Raw genomic sequence first — 18,532 nt, forward strand, 5'->3', positions numbered from 1 at the left:
ACTCTCTATAGCCCACATGATCTGTAGCCCACCAGGTTGTAAGCTTCCACTAGGGGATCTGCTGGCTTGGGGCAAGACCTTTGGCAGAAGAGAAAGTATTGAGGAGGGTGGGGAGCCAGAGAAAGTGCCATGGGGCATAGAGTAAAGCATGGGAAGGCTAAGAGAAGAGAACAACATCTCTAGGATACAGGAATGAGACACTTTGTGGGAGGGAGTCCCATAGATCAGCCATTATAAAGAATCTATCCAATTCTAGTATTATGCAAGTTCTGTAGATATAAGGATCCATAAAATATATCCCCCAGCATCAATGTAGCAGACACATAAAATATGTTACTCAACATCTTGAGGTCTGCCAGGGGCACCAAGTGCAGTCACATGTTGTAAAATGGTGAATATAATAGTATCTAACCTCACATGATCATTATAAGGAAACCATCTCTGCTTCCCATCCCCAAAAACCATTTTCAAGAAGGAGATGCTGCTACAAATCAGCTAAGTTCAATGGTACTTATTAGATGACAATAGTAACAATAATCATAATTGCCATTATTATTATTATATTACGAATACTTACTGTGTCCAAGATACAGTGTTAAAACCTTCATAGACATTCATGTCAGTTAATGCTCACAGTCAGGATGTAGGTATGGTGATGAGTCCCATTTTACAGGTGAGAGAGGTTCAGTTTTCAAGAGCCATACTCTTAACCACTACTCTGTACCCGCTACCATATAAGGAAAGCATGAGAGTCTAGTGTGCCTATTTTTAAATTACTGTTCTTAAGTTAGAGACTTCCTGTATGGTGCTATATTCATTTCTGGTTTTTTTTTAAAGGTGTGGCAGAGAAAAAAAACAGGGGAAAGAAGAAGAGGTGTATTTCTTTCCATTGTTAAGAAAAGCAAAGGAAGGAAGGGAGGGAGGTTGGGAGGGAGGAAGTGGAAGGGAGGGAGGTTGGGAGGGAAGGGGTAAAAGGATGATTTTATTTCAGGGACATATTTTGGTGTAGCTCCAACCCAATATTTTTATTCTTTCTATATTGACTTTATACTATATTGAGGATTGATCTTCAATTGAGACTTGATATTTAAAAAAACAAATCAAATGCCCTCTGTATGCACTGCCAAGAGAGCAAACCAACCCCAAAGCTAGCAGAAAACAAGAAATAATCGAAATCCGAGTTGAACTGAAAGAGATTGAGAAACAAAAAACCATTCAAAATATCAATGAATCCAGGAGTTGGGTTTTTGAAAAAAAAAAAAATAACAAAATAGATCACTAGCTAGAGACTCTTAAAACTTCCTGAACACAGTGAGTTCCTTTAAGCCTTCAGAAATCAGTCATTCCTCTGCTATTTATACTGTTCTAGAGTTACAGAAAATGAGAGAAATTTTATCAATTTATTTATGAAGCTAGCTCATTCCTGATGGAGAAAAAAATCCTAACAAATATAGCACACACAAATAGAGCAGTAGAAAAAAAAACTCTTTAAAATATTGGCCACCTAAATTCTTTAGTAAATTTAAAGAATAATAGACCACAACCAAGTAACAGCTACTATTGTGTGGGAGTCTAACTCTCTTCATGGTCTCTAAGAACTTGTTTTGTGAATCTGGGTCTTCTTGTTTGTTTGTTTGTTTGTTTGAACTCTTTACCATTATATAATGCCCTCTTTGTCTTTTTTATCTTTGTTGGCTTATAACCTCTTTTGTTTGAAATTAGGATTGCAACGCCTGCTTTTTTCTGTTTTTCATTTGCTTTGTAGATTTTTCTCCACCCCTTTATTTTGAGCCTATGGGTGTCATTGCATGTGAGATGTGTCTCTCAGAGATAGCATACCATTGGATCTTGTTTTTTATCCAGTTTGCCACTCCATGCCTTTTAATTGGGGCATTTCACCCATTTACATTCAAGGTTAATATTGATGTTTGTGGATTTGATCCTGTCATCAGGTTGGTTACATTCTTTTCTATGCCAGCTATTTCGTCTGTCAGCTCTTGTATTGTTTTATTGTAATTCTTAGCGTCCTTGGATTAGGTTTCAGCATACTCCTACATCTCAATCATCTTGTTCCTATTTATATTCTGAATTCTGTTTCTATCATTCAGCCATCTCAACCTGGTTCAGAACACTTGCTGGAGAGCTAGTGAGGTCGTTTGGAAGAAAGAAGGCACTCTGGCTTTTTTGTCAGAGTTCTTGTGCTGATTCTTTCTCATCTTTGTGAGCTGATGTTCCTTCAGTCTTTGAAGTTGCTGTCCTTTGGATGGTTTTTACTTTTTTAATCCTATCTGATGATCTTGAGGGTTTGATTATGGTATAAGGTGGGTTCAGTAAACTGGGTTCATTTCTGGAAGATTTTAGGGGGCCCAGGCTCAGCTCCTAACTCCTGGACTGTATGCTCTAACTCCGGGAGACTGGTATTGGGCCCCAGCTTTGGTCTCTGGTTCCCTGAAATTAGATCTGTCCTCATTTGCGCATGCTAGCAGCAGCAATAGCAGCACAGCAGGGTGCATGCTTGTTGACCACAGCAGGGTGCTAGTGGGTACCAGCCTTTGTGTTGGTGATCCCAGATATAACAGAGGCAGCACAGCTTGCAGGGTTGCAGGGGGCCCCGACAAGTGACTGTGGGAGTGGTCACACTGGTGGTGGTGTTAGCACAGGGGTGGGGTGCTGGCAAGTGCAGGCCTGTGTGTACCCTCTATGCATGTTCATGCTGGCAGGTGTGGTCAGTCAGGGCACAGGAGGGTCTCCTGTTCTCCTTACCTAGTTTGGATAGTTGTTCCAACTCTTTTTTCTATTTTAAGTTCCAGGATACATGTGCAGGATGTGCATATTTATTACATAGGTAAACATGTGCCATGGTGGTTTGCTGCTCCTATCAACCCATCACCTATTTTTGCTGATGCTCTCCCTCCCCACACACACCCCTGCCACAACAGGCCCCAGTGTGTGTTGTTTCCCTCCCTGTGTCCATGTGTTCTTATTGTTCAGTTCCCACTTATAAGTAACAACATGCAGTGTTTGGTTTTCTGTTCTTGCATTAGTTTGCTAAGAGTAATGGCCTCCAGCTCCATCCATGTCCCTGCAAAGGACATGATCTCTTTCCTTTTTATTGTTGCATAGTACTCCATAGTGTATGTGTGCCTCATTTTGTTTACCCAGCCTATCATTGTTGGGCATTTGAGTTGATTCCATGTTTTTGCTATTGTGAATAGTGCTGCAATGAACATATGCATGCATATATCTTTATAATAGAATGATTTATATTCCTTTGGCTATATACCCAGTAATGGGATTGCTGAGGCAAAAGAGTATTTCTGGTTCTAGGTCTTTGAGAAATAACTACACTGTCTTCCACAATGGTTGAACTAATTTACATTCCCACTGACAGTGTAACAACATTCCTATTTCTCCACAATCTCACCAGCATCTGTTGTTTCTTGACTTTTTAATAATTGCCATTCTGACTAGCATGAGATGGTATCTCATTGTGGTTTTGATTTGCATTTCTCTAATTATCAGTGATGTTAGCTTTTTTTTCATGTTTTTTGGGCACATAAATGTCTTCTTTTGAGAAGTGTTGTTCATGTCCTTTGCCCACTTTTTAATGGGGTTGTTTGGTTTTTTGTTGTTGTTTTTTTTTTTTTTTTTTTGTAAGTTTGTTTAAATTCCTTTTAGATTCTGTATATTAGACCTTTGTCAGATGGACAGATTGCAAAAGTTTTCTCCTATTCTGTAGGTTGTCTGTTCACTCTGACGATAGTGTTTTGTTTTTGTTGTTGTTGTTGTTTTCTTGCTGTGGAGTGGTTATTTAGTTTAATTAGATCCCATGTGTCCATTTTTGCTTTTGCAGTCATTGCTTTTCACGTTTTCATCATGAAATCTTTGCCCATGCCTATGTCCTGAATGGTATTGCCTAGATTTTCTTCCAGGGTTTTTATAGTTTGAGGTTTTACCTTTAAGTTTTTATTCTATCTTGAGTTAACCTTTGTATAAGGTATATGGAAGGGATCCAGTTTCAATTTACTGCATATAGTTAGCCAGTTCTCCCAGTACCACTTATTTAATAGGGAACGCTTTCCCCATTGCTTGTTTTTTCAGGTTTATCAAAGATCAGATGGTTATAGATATGTGGTCTTATTTCTGAGTTCTCTATTCTGTTCCATATGCCTGTTTTTGTACCAGTACCATGCTGTTTTGGTTACTGTAGCCTTGTAGTATAGTATGAAGTCAGGTAGCATGATGCCTCCAGCTTTGATCTGTTTACTTAGGATTGTCTTAGCTATACAGAATATTTTTGGTTCTATATGAATTTTAAAGTAGGCTTTTCTAATTCTGTGAAGAATTTCAATGGTAGTTTAATGGGAATAGCATTGAATCTATAAATTACTTTGGGTAGTACGGCCATTTTCATAATAGGATTCTTCCTATCCATAGGCATGGAATGATTTTCCATTTGTTTGTGTCCTCTCTTATTTCCTTGAGCAGCGGTTTGCAGTTCTCCTTGAAGAAGTTCTTCACTTCCCTCATTAGCTGTATTCCTAGATATTTTATTCTCTTTGTAGCAACTGTGAAAGGGAATTCATTCATGATTTGGCTCTCTGCTTGTCTATTGCTGGTGTACAGGAATGCTTGTGATTTTTGCAGATTAATTTTGTATCCTGAGAATTTGCTGAAGTTGCTTATCAGCTTAAGAAGCTTTGGGGCTGAGATGATGGGGTTTTCTAAATATAAGATCATGTCATCTGCAAACAGATACAGTTTTATTTCCTCTCTTCCTACTTGAATACCCTTTATTTCATTCTCTTGCCTGATTGCCCTGGCCAGAACTTCCAATAATATGTTGAATAGGAGTGGTAAGAGACGACATCCTTGCCTTATGCCAGTTTTCAAGGGGAATGCTTCCGGCTTTTGCCCATTCAGTATGATATTGACTGTGTGTTTGTCATAAATGGCTCTTATTATTTTGAAGTATCTTCCATCAATACCTAGTTTATTGAGAGTTTTTAACGTGAAGGTATGTTGAATTTTATCAAAGGCTTTTTCTGTGTCTATTGAGATAATCATGTGGTTTTTGTCTTTAGTTCTGTTTATGTGATGAGTTACATTTATTGTTTTGCATATGTTGAACGACATTTGCAACCCACGGATGAGTCAACTTGATCAGAGTGGATAAGCTTTTTGATGTGCTGCTGAATTCAGTTTGCCAGTATTTTATTGAGGTTTTCTGTATCAATGTTCATTAGAGATATTGGCCAGAAGTTTTCTTTTTCTGTTGTATCTCTGACAGGTTTTGGTGTCAGGATGAGGCTGACCTCATAGAATGAGTTAGAGAGAAGTCTCTCCTCCTCAATTGTTTGGAATAGATTAAAAGGAAATGGTCCCAGCTCTTCTTTGTACCTCTGGTCAGATTCAGCTGTAAATCCATCTAGTTTGAGGCTTTTTTTTTTTTTTTTTTTTTTTTTTTGGTTGGTAGGTTATTTATTACTGCCTCAATTTTAGAACTTGTTTTTGGCCTATTCAGGAATTCAACTTCTTCCTGGTTCAGTCTTAGAGAGTGTATGTGTCCAGGAATTTATTCATTTCTTCTAGATTCTCTAGTTTATTTGCATACATGTGTTCATAGTACCCTCTGATGGTTGTTTGTATTTCTGTGCAGTCAGTAGTGATATCCCATTATCATTTTTATTGTGTCTATTTGATTCTTCTCTCTTTTATTCTTTATTAATCTAGTTAGTGGTGTATTTTATTAATTTTTTCAAAAACCTGTATTTGTTGATTTTTTTAAGGGTTTTCATGTCTCTGTCTCCTTCAGTTCCACTCTTATCTTGGTTATTTCTTGTCTTCTGCTAGCTTTAGGGTTTGTTTGCTCTTGGTTCTCTAGTTCTTTCAGTTGTCATGTTAGAATGTCAACTTGAGATCTTTCTAGCTTTTTGATGTGGGAGTTTAGTGCTATAGATTTCCCTCGTAACATTGCTTTAATTGTATCCCAGAGATTCTGGTACATTGTCTCTTGGTTCTCATTGGTTTCAAAGAACTTGATTTCTGCCTTAATTTCATTATTTACCCAGAAGTCATTCAGGAGCAGGTTGTTCAATTTCCATACAGTTGTGTAGTTTTAAATGAGTTTCTTAATCTTGAGTTCTAATTTGATTGTGAGAGACTGTTATGATTTCAGTTCTTTTGCATTTGCTGAGGATTGTTTTACTTCAAATTATGTGATCGATTTTAGAGTAAGTGCCATGTGGCACTGAGAAGAATGTATATTATGTTGTTTTGGATTGTAGAGTCTTGTAGCTATCTTTCAGGTCCACTTGATCCAGAGCTGAGTTCAAGTCTTGAATATCTTTATTAATTTTCTGTCTTGAAGATCTGTCTAATGTTGACAGTGGGTGTTAAAGTCTCCCACTATTATTGTGTGGGAGTCTAAGTCTCTTTGGAGGTCTCTAAGAACTTGTTTTGTGAATCTGGGTGCTCCTGTATTGGGTTCATATATATTTAGGACAGTTAGCTCTTCTTGTTAAATTGAACCCTTTACCATTGTGTAATGCTCTTTTTTGTCTTTTTTGATCTTTGTTGGCTTCGAGCCTGCTTTGTTATAAACTTGGATTGCAACCTCTGCTTTTTTCTGTTTTCCATTTGCTTGATAAATTTTTCTCCCTCCCTTTATTTTGAGCCTATGTGTGTCTTGCACATGAGATGAGTCTCTTGAATATAACACATCAGTGGGTCTTGACTGTTCATCCAGCTTGCCATTCTGTGTCTTTTAATTGGGGCATTTAACCCATTTACATTTAAGGTTAATATTGTTATGTGTGAATTTGATCCTGTCATCATGATGCTAGCTGGTTATTTTTCAGACTTACTGATGTAGTTGCTTCATAGTGTCATTTGTCTGTATACATCAGTGTGTTTTTGTAGTGGCTGGTAATGATTTTTCCTTTCCATATTTAGTGCTTCCTTCAGGAGCTCTTGCAAGGCAAGCCTGGTGATGTGAATTCCCTCAGCACTTGCTTGTCTGAAAAGGATTCTATTACTCCTTCACTTATGAATCTTAGTTTTGCCAGATAGGAAATTCTGGGTTGGAAATTCTTTAAGAATATTGAATATGGGTCCCCACTCTCTTCTGACATATAGGGTTTCTGCTGAGAGATCCACTGTTAATCTGATGAGCTTCCCTTTGTAGGTGACCTGGCCTTCCTCTCTGACTGCCCTTAACACTTTTTCTTTCATTTTGACCTTATAGAATCTGAAGATTATGCATCTTGGGGTTGATCTTCTCAGGGAGTGTCTTACTGGGGTTCTCTGGATTTCCTGAATTTGAATGTTGGCCTGTATTGCTGGGTTGTGGAAGTTCTCCTGGATGATATCCTGAAGTATGTTTTCCAACTTGGTTTCACCTTCCCCATCTATTTCAGGTACCCCAATCACTTAAAGGTTCGGTCTTTTTACATTATCCCATAGTTCTCAGAGGTTTTGTTCATTCTTTTTCATTTTTTTCTCTAATCTTGTCTGCCTGTCTTATTTCAGCAAGATGGTCTTCAAGCTCTGAAATTCTTTCCTCCTCTTGGTCTATTTGGCTATTGATATTTGTGGTTGCACTATGAAGTTTTCATGTTGTGTTTTTCAGCTCATTTATGTTCCTCTCTAAACTAGTTATTCTGATTAACAGCTACTGTAGTGTTTTATCACTGTTCTTAGCTTCTTTGCATTGGGTTAGAACATGATCCTTTAGCTCAGTAAAGTTCATTACTATCCACCTTCTGAAGCTTACTTCCGTCAGTTCATCCAACTCAGCCTCAGCCCAGTTCTGTGCCCTTGCAGGAGTGGTGTTTCAATCTTTTGGAGAAGAAGAGGCATTTTGGCTTTTTGAGTTTTCTGTGTTTTCTCATTGATTCTTTATCATCTTCGTGACTTTATCTACCTTCAATCTTTGAGGCTGCCGACCTTTGGATGGGGTTTTTGTGGGGACTTTTTTGTCGATCGTTGTTGTTGCTTTCTGTTTGTTTTTCTTATAACAGCCAGCCCCCTCTTCCACAGGGCTGCTACAGTTTTCTGGGGGTCCATTCCATACCCTATTTGCCTGGCTCCCTCCTGCAGCTGGATATGTCACCAGTGGAGGCTGCAGAACAGCAAAGATGGCTGCCTGCTCCTTCCTCTGGGAGCTCTGTCCCATAGACCTAAGTGATGCCAGCAGGAACACTCCTGTATAAGGTGTCTGGCAAATCCTGTTGGGAAATCTTACCCAGCCAGCAGGTACAGGATCAGCGACCCTCTTAACAAAGCACTCTGGCTGCCCCTTGTTGGAGGAGGTGCACTGCACTGGGGGGGAATCTTACTCATCAGGACTGCCCAGATTCCTCAGAGCCAGCAGGGGAAAAGACTAGGTTCACTGATCCACAGAGACCACGGGCACTCCTCCCCACAGGGACTCCATCCCAGGCAGATCAGAGTTCTGTCTGTAAACCCCTAGGTTGCAGTTGCTGAAATTCCCACAGGGAGGCCCCACTCAATGAGGAGAGATGGGTCCAGCTTCAGTCTAAACAGGCAGCCTGGCCATGCTCTGCCACAGTCGCTGTGCTGTACTGTGGGGAATGCTTCCTGGGTCCAAACCGCTCAGTCTGCCCGGCACCGGCAGGGGAAAATGGCAAACTGGAGCTGCAGTGATGGCTGCCACTCCTCCCTCGAAAAGCTCAGTCATCTTAGGCAGCAGGCAGCCACAGTGATAACGGCTGTCCCACCCTCCCAGGAACTCAGTAGTCTTAGGCAGTCGCCAGTGGATCAGCCATCTAGCGTCTGCATAGCTCTGTGCTTGGAACCCAAGTTTCTGGTGGCGTGGGCTCATGAGGGTATCTCCTGATCCGCAGGTTGCACAGATCCATGGAAAATTTGCCCATTTCCTGGGCAGGGTTGCACAATCACTCACTGCCTCCCTTGGCTGGGGATGGCAGCTCCTCTCACCTCTTACAGATCCTGGGTGGGCTGTCACAGCAACTTACTTTTCCTGGCTCTCTGTGAGTCATGCCAGCCACCTAGTCATTCCCAGTGAGAGAACCTGGATACCTCAGTTGCCAGTACAGGATTCACTCACCATTTTCATTCTTCTCAGAACCGCAGTTCTGTTCCAAAATCTTTCCAAAAGCCTTTCTCAAAAATGCCTACCAACTTTCTCTGTAACAGACTCTTAATTTGAGCACTAGATAAAGGCCTTTCCTCTCATTCTTTCTTGATGCAAAGAGAATGAAGAAATTGGAAAGATAAAAATATCTGTAAACTATACTATGATCCTGAATTATATTGAGTCAAATACTTTAAGACTGCTTACTAGAGTCTCAGTTTATTCAATTTACTTAGTGTTTAGAAAACTTTATATGGTAAGGAGTATAATTATGTCTCATTTATTGCTGATTAGATATGGTTATTTCCATCTGATACTGGAAACCTGGCAACATAGAAATGCTGAATTCCAGGTACTTGTCAACCAGTAAGTTTGAAACCTGGATTTGTTTTTTATTATATGTATGCCATGGACAAGTGACCCCCTTCAAAACCTCAAGTTTGTCATTTGTAAAATGGGCATAGTGACTCCTACCTTGCAAGCTGTGTGTGAGGCTTGGAGATGGGGTATATAATGTGATACTCTACTTCTTCATACTCTCCTTCATCTGTTTTTTCTCCCTTATTCCTTTCCATTGTCAAGGGGCTAACCCTCTTCTCTCTATTGTAGAATAAGAATGATATTTTATTATTTCAATGTTCATTCCCATTTGACCGTGATGCAATCTATTTTAGCAATATCAGCTACACCAGTTCTACATCCACTCTCTTTCCTTTCCCTCAGCTTATAGGAGTTAACTAGTTTCCCTTCAAAGACAATAGATTCTAACACTAAAACAAAATGATTCCACCCCTGTGGAAACTCTCATGAAGAAAAAATTAAAGAACTTTCCAAAAAAGTGTAAAAGATACCAGCAGCTGCTCTCTTACATAATGATACAATATTCTTGTGAAAAACTTGGGTGAGAGTCCAGGAAAGGTCTAGAGTGACTGTCTTTCCGAAGTAAACATCTGTGTTGGTGGGAAATTGAGACATAAACACACATTCAGAATTCAAACACAATTCCCAAGTGTCACATTAGAATTCCATTGGTTTTTATGGGAAAAAAAATAGATCTCCTAAGCTTTGTAAAATTTCATGTAACAGCAGCCAAAGTCAACCACACAGGATTTTCATCTGTGTGTTTTGGGAAACAATCGGAAAAATTAAAACTGATTTTTTAATGGCTTTTGAGTAACTTGGACACCTTCAACAGCGCCAGCATCAGGTCTATGGTCCTTCTGTGCAACTGACACTAGCCATGGTATTTGTCCATAATGATGGTTTCCTTCCTAGTCTAGTCATTGATTTTTCCATTCTACAAAACACTTAGTCATGAATGCTGTGTTTATATGCTCTGTTACAGAAACATCCTGTATACCACAAGCAGCAAAGGCTGTCGCTCATGTGCCACTACCTTGAAAAAATCCACATTCCTTCCTCCCATTCCCATTCCCCCATCCAAGGATAGGTCACAGTGGAAAGATTACTTCACTGGTCTTATAAAATACACTAGAGCAATCCCACTTCCTAAAGAAACCACACCCTTATAATCAGAAAAAGAGAATACTGAGCCAACACAAAAATAAAAGGATAGATTATGTGAAGCCATCCCGTCTCCTTCAGAATGTCTGTCCCCTTCGGGCAGGAAACACTTCTCCTCAGTGTTTGTTATGGTACCAAGTATAACTTTATAGACAAGTGAACTCATAAGAGAAATTAACGATAAAACCTAAAAGGCTTTTCCTAACATTTTCTTTCCTTTGTTTATTTTTAGTACCTTTCTGTAAAATCACATCTTAAAAAAAGAAAGAGATAAAGGATCAAGGAAAGATGAAGGAGAGGGTATGAAGAAGTAGAGTGGCACTTTATATACCCCATCTTCAAGCCTTACAGACAGTTTGCAAGGTAGGAGCTACTATACCCATTTTACAAATGAAAAGCTTAAGGTTTTTAATGGCGTAACTTGTCCATGGCATATATATAATAATAAGCAAAGCCAGGTTTCAAACTCACTGGCTGACAAGTACCTAGAATTCAGCATTTCTGTATTTCCAGGTAAATGCATAGCTCTTGACAATCATTTGAGCTAATAGTCAAGCTTAGAGGGGGAAAAAAAACACTACTGTGATGGAATCATTTTATTCTTGCAATCTGATAAAACTGGTATAGACTAAAGGTCATCTTGGCCATAAATCAATCTTAAGTAAGCGTCTACAAAATGCCTAGTTTTAAGCAACGTAACTTCCTGATGAGTCCTCTGTAATAAAGTAGCTGCAAAATGTTTATATAATGAGGCAACTTGTTTTATGAGATTACTACCCACAGACTGGTCAGGAGTTGAGGTCTTGTATTACTTTTCTATCGATGAGTAACAATTACCACAAATTTAGCAGCTTTAAAAAATCCCACTTATGGGAGTTGAACAATGAGAACATGTGGACACAGGGAGGGGAACATCACACACTGGGGCCTGTTGGGGATGGGGAAAAGGGGAGGGAGAGCATTAGGACAAATACCTAATGCATGTGGGGCTTAAAACCTAGATGACAGGTTGATAAGTGCAGCAAACCACCATGGCACATATATGCCTATCTAACAAACATGCACATTCTGCACATGTATCCCAGAACTTAAAGTAACATTTTTTCAAAAATCCCACTTATTAGTGCATAGTTTTGTAGACCATAAGGCCAGCATGGCATGGCTAGGTTCTCTTTAGCATCTGGAAGGCAATGAGTGTGTACCCGTTGACTGAATACTTCCTTTTCATGTATGCTATTGTTTCTCTGCCTCCTTGACCCTAAGGGTCATTGCTGTCTTGAGTTCTGAAACCATTGATTAAACTTGTCTATTTTGATTCAACATATCATATATACTATTTTCAATTTATGTTGCTTCCTACCAGAATTCTAGGATTATCCCCAAGATTTCCCTCTTCTTCCTCTGGTGTACATGCTCCACCTAGTTCCCCAGATTGGGAATTTGATGGATTTGCCTCCCAGGATTAGGTTACGTTATATGGCAGAGTTGACTTTAGAAAGGGAGATTATCCAGGTGGTTCTGACCTAATTGCATGACCCCTTTAAAGGCAGAGTCTTCTCTGGCTGGCAGTAACTACTAAAAAATGGGGACCTCAGTACTATAAATGCAGAAGACTGAATTCTGCTGATAACAAAAATGAACTTGGAACTGGATTTTTCCTCCAGAAAAAGAAATTTTCTTTCAGGGAAAATTTCAGCCAGGTTGACGTCTTGATTTCAACCTCATAAAATGCTAAATAAAGGGGATTCCATGATAATCAAGACAAGGACTCTGTCCTCATAGAGCTTAAAACCCTATCAAGGAATAGCCAGGTGTGGCGGCGGGCACCTGTAATCCCAGATACTTGGGAGGCTGAGGCAGGAGAATCTCCTGAACCTCAGAGGTGGAGGTTGCAGTGAGCTGAGATCATGCCACTGCACTCCAGCCTGGGGGACAGAGTGAGACTCCATTTCATATCAGATGAGCCTGGGCAACAGAGCAAGACTCCACTCCATCCCATCTCAGCTGTCTATGCTCTCAAAGCACCTCTGAATAACACCAAAGTAATCCATATCACATTGTCCCAAAAATGCTTATTCATACGTTCATCTCCTCACTGTTTTGAGCTTCTTGAGAAGAGACACCATTCATAGCACTTGGCACATGGTAGGAGGCAGCAACAATGTTCACTGAATGAACTGAATGAATAAATACTGATGCCTTAAGAGGCAATGAATTCCTGCCTTACAAATATTTAAACAGAGACTAGACAATCATTTAGTGGGAGATGGCAGAGAGAATTGAAGCATCGGATTACTGGACCACTGAATAGGATCCTCCAAACCTGAGTTTCCTTGGGACTAGATGAAGAAAGCTAGCAAATGAAAAGTCACAGAGAAGAGAAAGTACTATGTTCGGGAATAGCAAGTGGCTCTTTTGCTTGGACAAGAGAGGACAGGATGGAGATAGGGTTCCAGCAAGAAAGAGGTGACACACCCAAGAAAGTAAAGGGAAATTATTGAATAAATCTATTCTTTAAGAGGAACGGGCAAGGTAAAGTATCCACCCTGGGATGCCAAAGCCAACAGAGACGAGCAACAGCATGCGGCCATTTCCAGCCACGGATCTGAAGAAGCAAAAGAAGTGGAGTTACCAGAACACTGTGAAAGAGGGGTGGCTTGATAGGAATCATGGCCTGGGTAGAGAAACAAGACTTGGTTACTGCCAGAATCAAGGACTGACAGGAAGAGAGGAGAGGAATAAGTATCCAGACATCCACCTCCCTCTGTCAATGGTCAAACCCAATGAAAAGCCAGAGAGTGAGGAAGCCCCAGTGAAGCATGTAGAAGCCAGTCCCCCAAATCCCAGAGCACAGCAGAGAAGGCACCTGAAGGGTCCAACGGAGTGTAAGCAGCACAGATGGGGAAAGGGAAGCAGAGCCTGACTGTACCAGGTCTCGAGGGGCAGGCAAAGGGCTTAAGCATCATTCAGTGAGCCCTCAGGAGCCTCTGCAGTGTTTGAGGCATGACCCAGGCTCTTCCTGAGGATGACTAATTTAGTGGCTGTCATCAGAATGAACTCTGAATGAGAAGAGGCAATAGAAGGCAGGGAAACAAACTAAGAAACCACCAAAATGGTTGAAGCAGAAGATGAGGTGCCTAAAGGAGGGGATGAGCTCATCATTGCTCTCAGTCACTCACAAGCTCCTCATGCCCCAGCAGCTTGCTGCTTACCTTCCAGGTGAGCAGGGCACAAAGTCCTGGGGGTGGAGAAGCAAGTTTTTCTCTACACTGGGAAAACACGTCCATTGTTTAACTTTTTAGGCTCCCACTGATGTTCCTCTTTTCCTCTGTGGCTTCACCTCCTTTCCTCTGTGGCTGAAATTGCACTGAGTATTGCCAGCAGAAAGGAGCAACAGAGACTGAAGGTTACATCTGGAGCAGAAGGCAGTCACTGAGTTGCTTAGCACAAGAAGCCACTAAACGGATAGAGACATGCAGGGAGAAAGCTCTGCTTGATTGTCAGTAGCCACTTCCTAAAGATTCTGATGTCCTGAGGCTTTTCTACCCTCCTCTTCCTCACAATGACCAAACCATCTTTCCTGTCTTGCCCCTTCCAAAAACTGTCTTCCTTGGGCCTCTTGTCAACAGACTTCCTTGGGACTCATTTTCAGGCTTTAAATCCAAAGTCAGTCTGACAACTTTATGGGCACAGAGATGACCGGAAGATTAATATTGTTCCATGAAGCTTTGTCGTTCTGCACAAGTACATCCAGACTTTCTTCTTCCATTACCATTGCTCTTGTCTCCATGGAAGCTATGTCACACAAAGTGGGCACAGGCATCGGTGGACAGAGCCAGAGTGAGTGCCTGGTAGTGCCCTTCATCAGGTGGATAGGAAATAGCTCCAGCTGTATTTCTTGTTTCTGTTCAGAATAATAGTCTTGGGTTTTATTGGTATTATTATAGAAAGTTTCCTGAAAAAGAAAAAAGCAGCTGCTGTTTGAGTTCTCAGCTGTTTTCTGATACACTATGCAACAAGACCTCATTTGATTGGGATTTGCATCTTATTTTCTTCACTGCTTCATTAAAAGCTTAGCACCAGGAAGAGGATTATTTACAACATGGTATCGCTGAGGCCTGGAGAGCCTTTAAAGACTTGTCTCTGAACAAACTCCTTGCCAGGGTTTTCAAGATCAAGGTGTAGAGGGAAAGAGCAACCAAAAAAAAGAAAAAAGAAAAAAGAAAAAGGCTGAATTACCACACACTTAGAAGTTCTTCCCATGCTTGTGACACTACCATGTATCATCAGCAACACGAATCAACAAATCTCAATAAATAAGTTTCTATTTCAGACTAAAGGGTGAAATGATACAAAGCAGCAACACCAAGTGTGTCACACACACACACACACACACACACACACACTCTCTCTCTCTCTCTAACTTGTTCTAAAGCAGTCCTCCTCCCATGAGTGGAAGCCACATTCCAATTGGAGTTCTTACAACAAATAAAGTGTTTATGAGAATCTTCCCCACTAGCCCCACATCTGCCGGTCTGTTCACTCCCAAGGACGACGGGAACACCAGTCAACCAACCCACGGGCTTTTGCTTAGACTCAGGGCTGTGGTGGAGACAATCAGACAACCCTCAGTGGAAAATATCAAGGCCAGTTGAAGGCCAAAGTGGCAAGAAACCACATGGAAACCACGTGTGTGTGCCCTGAAACAGTAAATAACGTTGTGTGAATTCAACCATTCATTCTGTTTATGAAGCCAGCACACAATTACTTATCTTACTACAGATGTGCTTTTTTGTGACATGTTTTTAAAAAACAATTTTGATGACAGAATAAAAAACCACTTTCTTTAACTCTCCCAATTTTTGTTCCTACATCTGTTTTCTGTACTAAGAATTGCACAAATGATTTGCATTGTTATTCTGATGTAATCTAAATCTCTTTTCTATAACTAGAATGGTTTCTTGTCTTTCAAATAGACACATGACAGCTGCCTTCCCAATAGAGCCCTGTGCAAAAAGGGGAGGTGCAACCCAAAGAGGGTTGGCAGCTGGAATTTCCCCAGTGTGGGTAGAAGACCTGGCAAACTACAGGCAGATGGAGAGGACTACGTGGACAGACAGGACCCATGCATTGTTGTGGCCGTCACTCATGCAGCTGCTCTTCTTTTTATCTTCTGAAGGGTGGCTCTTGGCTGCTGGCTGCACTTTCAGAAAGAACCCCACTTTCGCAAGCCTCGGGGATCAGCTTCTACTCTTGCATCCTATTTTCTTGAGCAAAAAAAGAAGTGAATCAGTATTAGAAAGCTCTGAGAACAGGGAAAAGTGAGTAAACAAACTTATTTTTTCCTCTGAATGGAACACAAGTTCTTCATGGGCAGAAGCATAGTATAGGTGGTTCATTATAAACTATCAATATAATATTAAAATAACCCAATTAGGGGAGTAAAGGGCTTCTTTTTAAATCAGACCCTCCTGGAACTGGAGAGAAGGAGAATACCAGGGTCTGGACTTTTTTGTTTTTTCAATAAAACATTGTTTTGGGTTTTTCATTTTTGTCAAAAAGTCGTTTTTCTGACTGTGAAATTAAAAAAAGATCTATTTTTTTCAGCCTACATTAAGCAGTTCAGCTTATGAAGATGAATGGCCTCTGGCTGTTGTCATTACAATAAGTTGTTTAGTGTATGGTACTCAAAGGCAATATTCTCAAACCATTGTAACCAGGATTTTTTTATTCTTCATTGAAGTAAACATGTATCAACTAGCTTCTATGCGTCTGGTATGGGCAAGGGATGTTCTTTGAGAATCATTTTCCAGGTAGAAGTTTATAATGAACCCTGCCTTTTACCTCACCAATTAATAATGGCATGTGCTTGAAAAGTAGCTCTCCAGGGTCTCACCTGCATGATCTGCACATCCAGAACAGGGAACACTAACTGGCATTAAGGTACATAGGAGAAAACATACAGCCCAGCACTTACGCACACTGACTCCGAAGCTAGCTGTCTGGGTTCAGTTCCTACGTCTGCCACTTGCTAGATCAACTAGAAAAACAATTTCTCATTCAAGTAATAATACAAACAATTTACGTAAGGACTCAGCACATAGTAAGGTACTCTACTAAGTGTTAGTTATTATTAAGAGCCTGGTTTAACAGGGCTCTAAGCCACCACCCAGAGAAACTACTGAGAACCCAAGGCCTAGCCTTCCTCCTACTGAAGTGGTCTGAGTCATTCCCTCCACTTCCCCCCAGCCCTGCTGATGCTGCCCTGTCTCGCTAGTGATGCCACCCTAACAACATGAATGCCTTCACTGCCGCCTTCTCCAGCCTCCCAGTGTTGCCCTGTCAGTCTCCTGAGTTGATCCTGTGGCTCTCTCAAATAGAAGGGAGGATTCTCTTTCCATCATTGCAACTTTTTACCAGACCTTTAAGTGTGATCTCTCTGTTTTTCAATAAATCTCCCACAAAGTGTAGCTTACTCTTTTAGTTTCCTTCAGAACTATCTTCCAAATAACTCAAGGAAAGCAATCCCCTGGGCAAAGTCAGAAAATATTTGAGTGGTAGCTTAAATAACCTGCTCAACAAGTCTCTTCCCACTGATTATGTTACTGTTCCACCGAGGTAGTTAGGCTACTTGATCTCGCCCTATACGTGAGTATCATTATACTTTTTATACAGTAGTACCCTCTTATCTGTAGTTTCACTTTCCATGGTTTCAGTTACCTGTGGTCCAAAGATAGATGGCTATAGGCAAACCTCACTTTATTTTGCTTCACAGATATTGCATTTTTTACAAATTGAAGTTTTGCAGCAACCCTGTGTTGAGCAGTCTATTGGCACTAATTTTCCAACAGCATGTGCTCACTTCATGTCTGTCAGCACTTTTTAAGAATAAGTATTTTTTTTTTTCTTTTGAGGTGGAGTCTCACTCTTGTTTTCCAGGCTGGAATGCAGTGGTGTGATCTGGGCTCACTGCACCCTCCCAGATTCAAGTGATTCTCTCTCAGCCTCCCAAGTAGCTGGGATTACAGGTGTGCACCACCACACCTGGCTAATTTTTATATTTTTAGTAGAGCCGAGGTTTCACCATGTTGGCCAGACTGGTCTTGAACTCCTGACCTCAGGTGATCCACCCGTCTTGGCCTCCCAAAGTACTAGGATCACAGGCATGGGCTACCACACCCAGCCAAGAATAAGCTATTTTTTATTTAAGATATATACGTGATTTTTCTAGACACTTAATAAGCGACAGTGTCATGTAAACATAACTTTTGTATGAACTGGGAAACAAAAAAAAAAAGTGTGACTCACTTTACTGAGATATTTGTTTTAATTGTCTAGAACCAAACAAACCTATAATATCTCCAAATATGCCTGTACAGAAAATAAGATTTTAAAAGACAGAGATAACATTCACATAACTTTTAGTATAGTATGTTGTTATAATTGTTCTATTATCAGTTATTGTGGTTAATCTCTTGTTATATCTAATTTACATGTTAAACTTTATCATAGGTATGTATGTATACAAGAAAACATAGTATATATAGAACTCAGTACTATCCTTAGTTTTAGATATCTGGTGAGAGTCTTGGAATTGGATCCCCAAAGATAAAGAGAGACTATTTTATATCCCCACACATACCTCACATCAACACACACAAGCATACACATGCACACACACACACACACACACAGCCTTGCACAACACCTTACTGGAGAATTTTAGTCTCCTTATCTTGAGGATCAATCAATAATTCCAAATTTTCTTTACCATATTTTCAAGGCACCTATCAAGTTGTCATGCAAATAGAGTTCTGAAGTCTGTTAGCCTCTGTCTGGGACTACATATAAGACTTCCTTAATCCTGTGTTTTTCCTGATGTTTACCTGT

The sequence above is a fragment of the Piliocolobus tephrosceles genome, chromosome 1 (genome assembly GCF_002776525.5).
Source record: "Piliocolobus tephrosceles isolate RC106 chromosome 1, ASM277652v3, whole genome shotgun sequence".
Lineage (NCBI taxonomy): Eukaryota > Metazoa > Chordata > Mammalia > Primates > Cercopithecidae > Piliocolobus > Piliocolobus tephrosceles.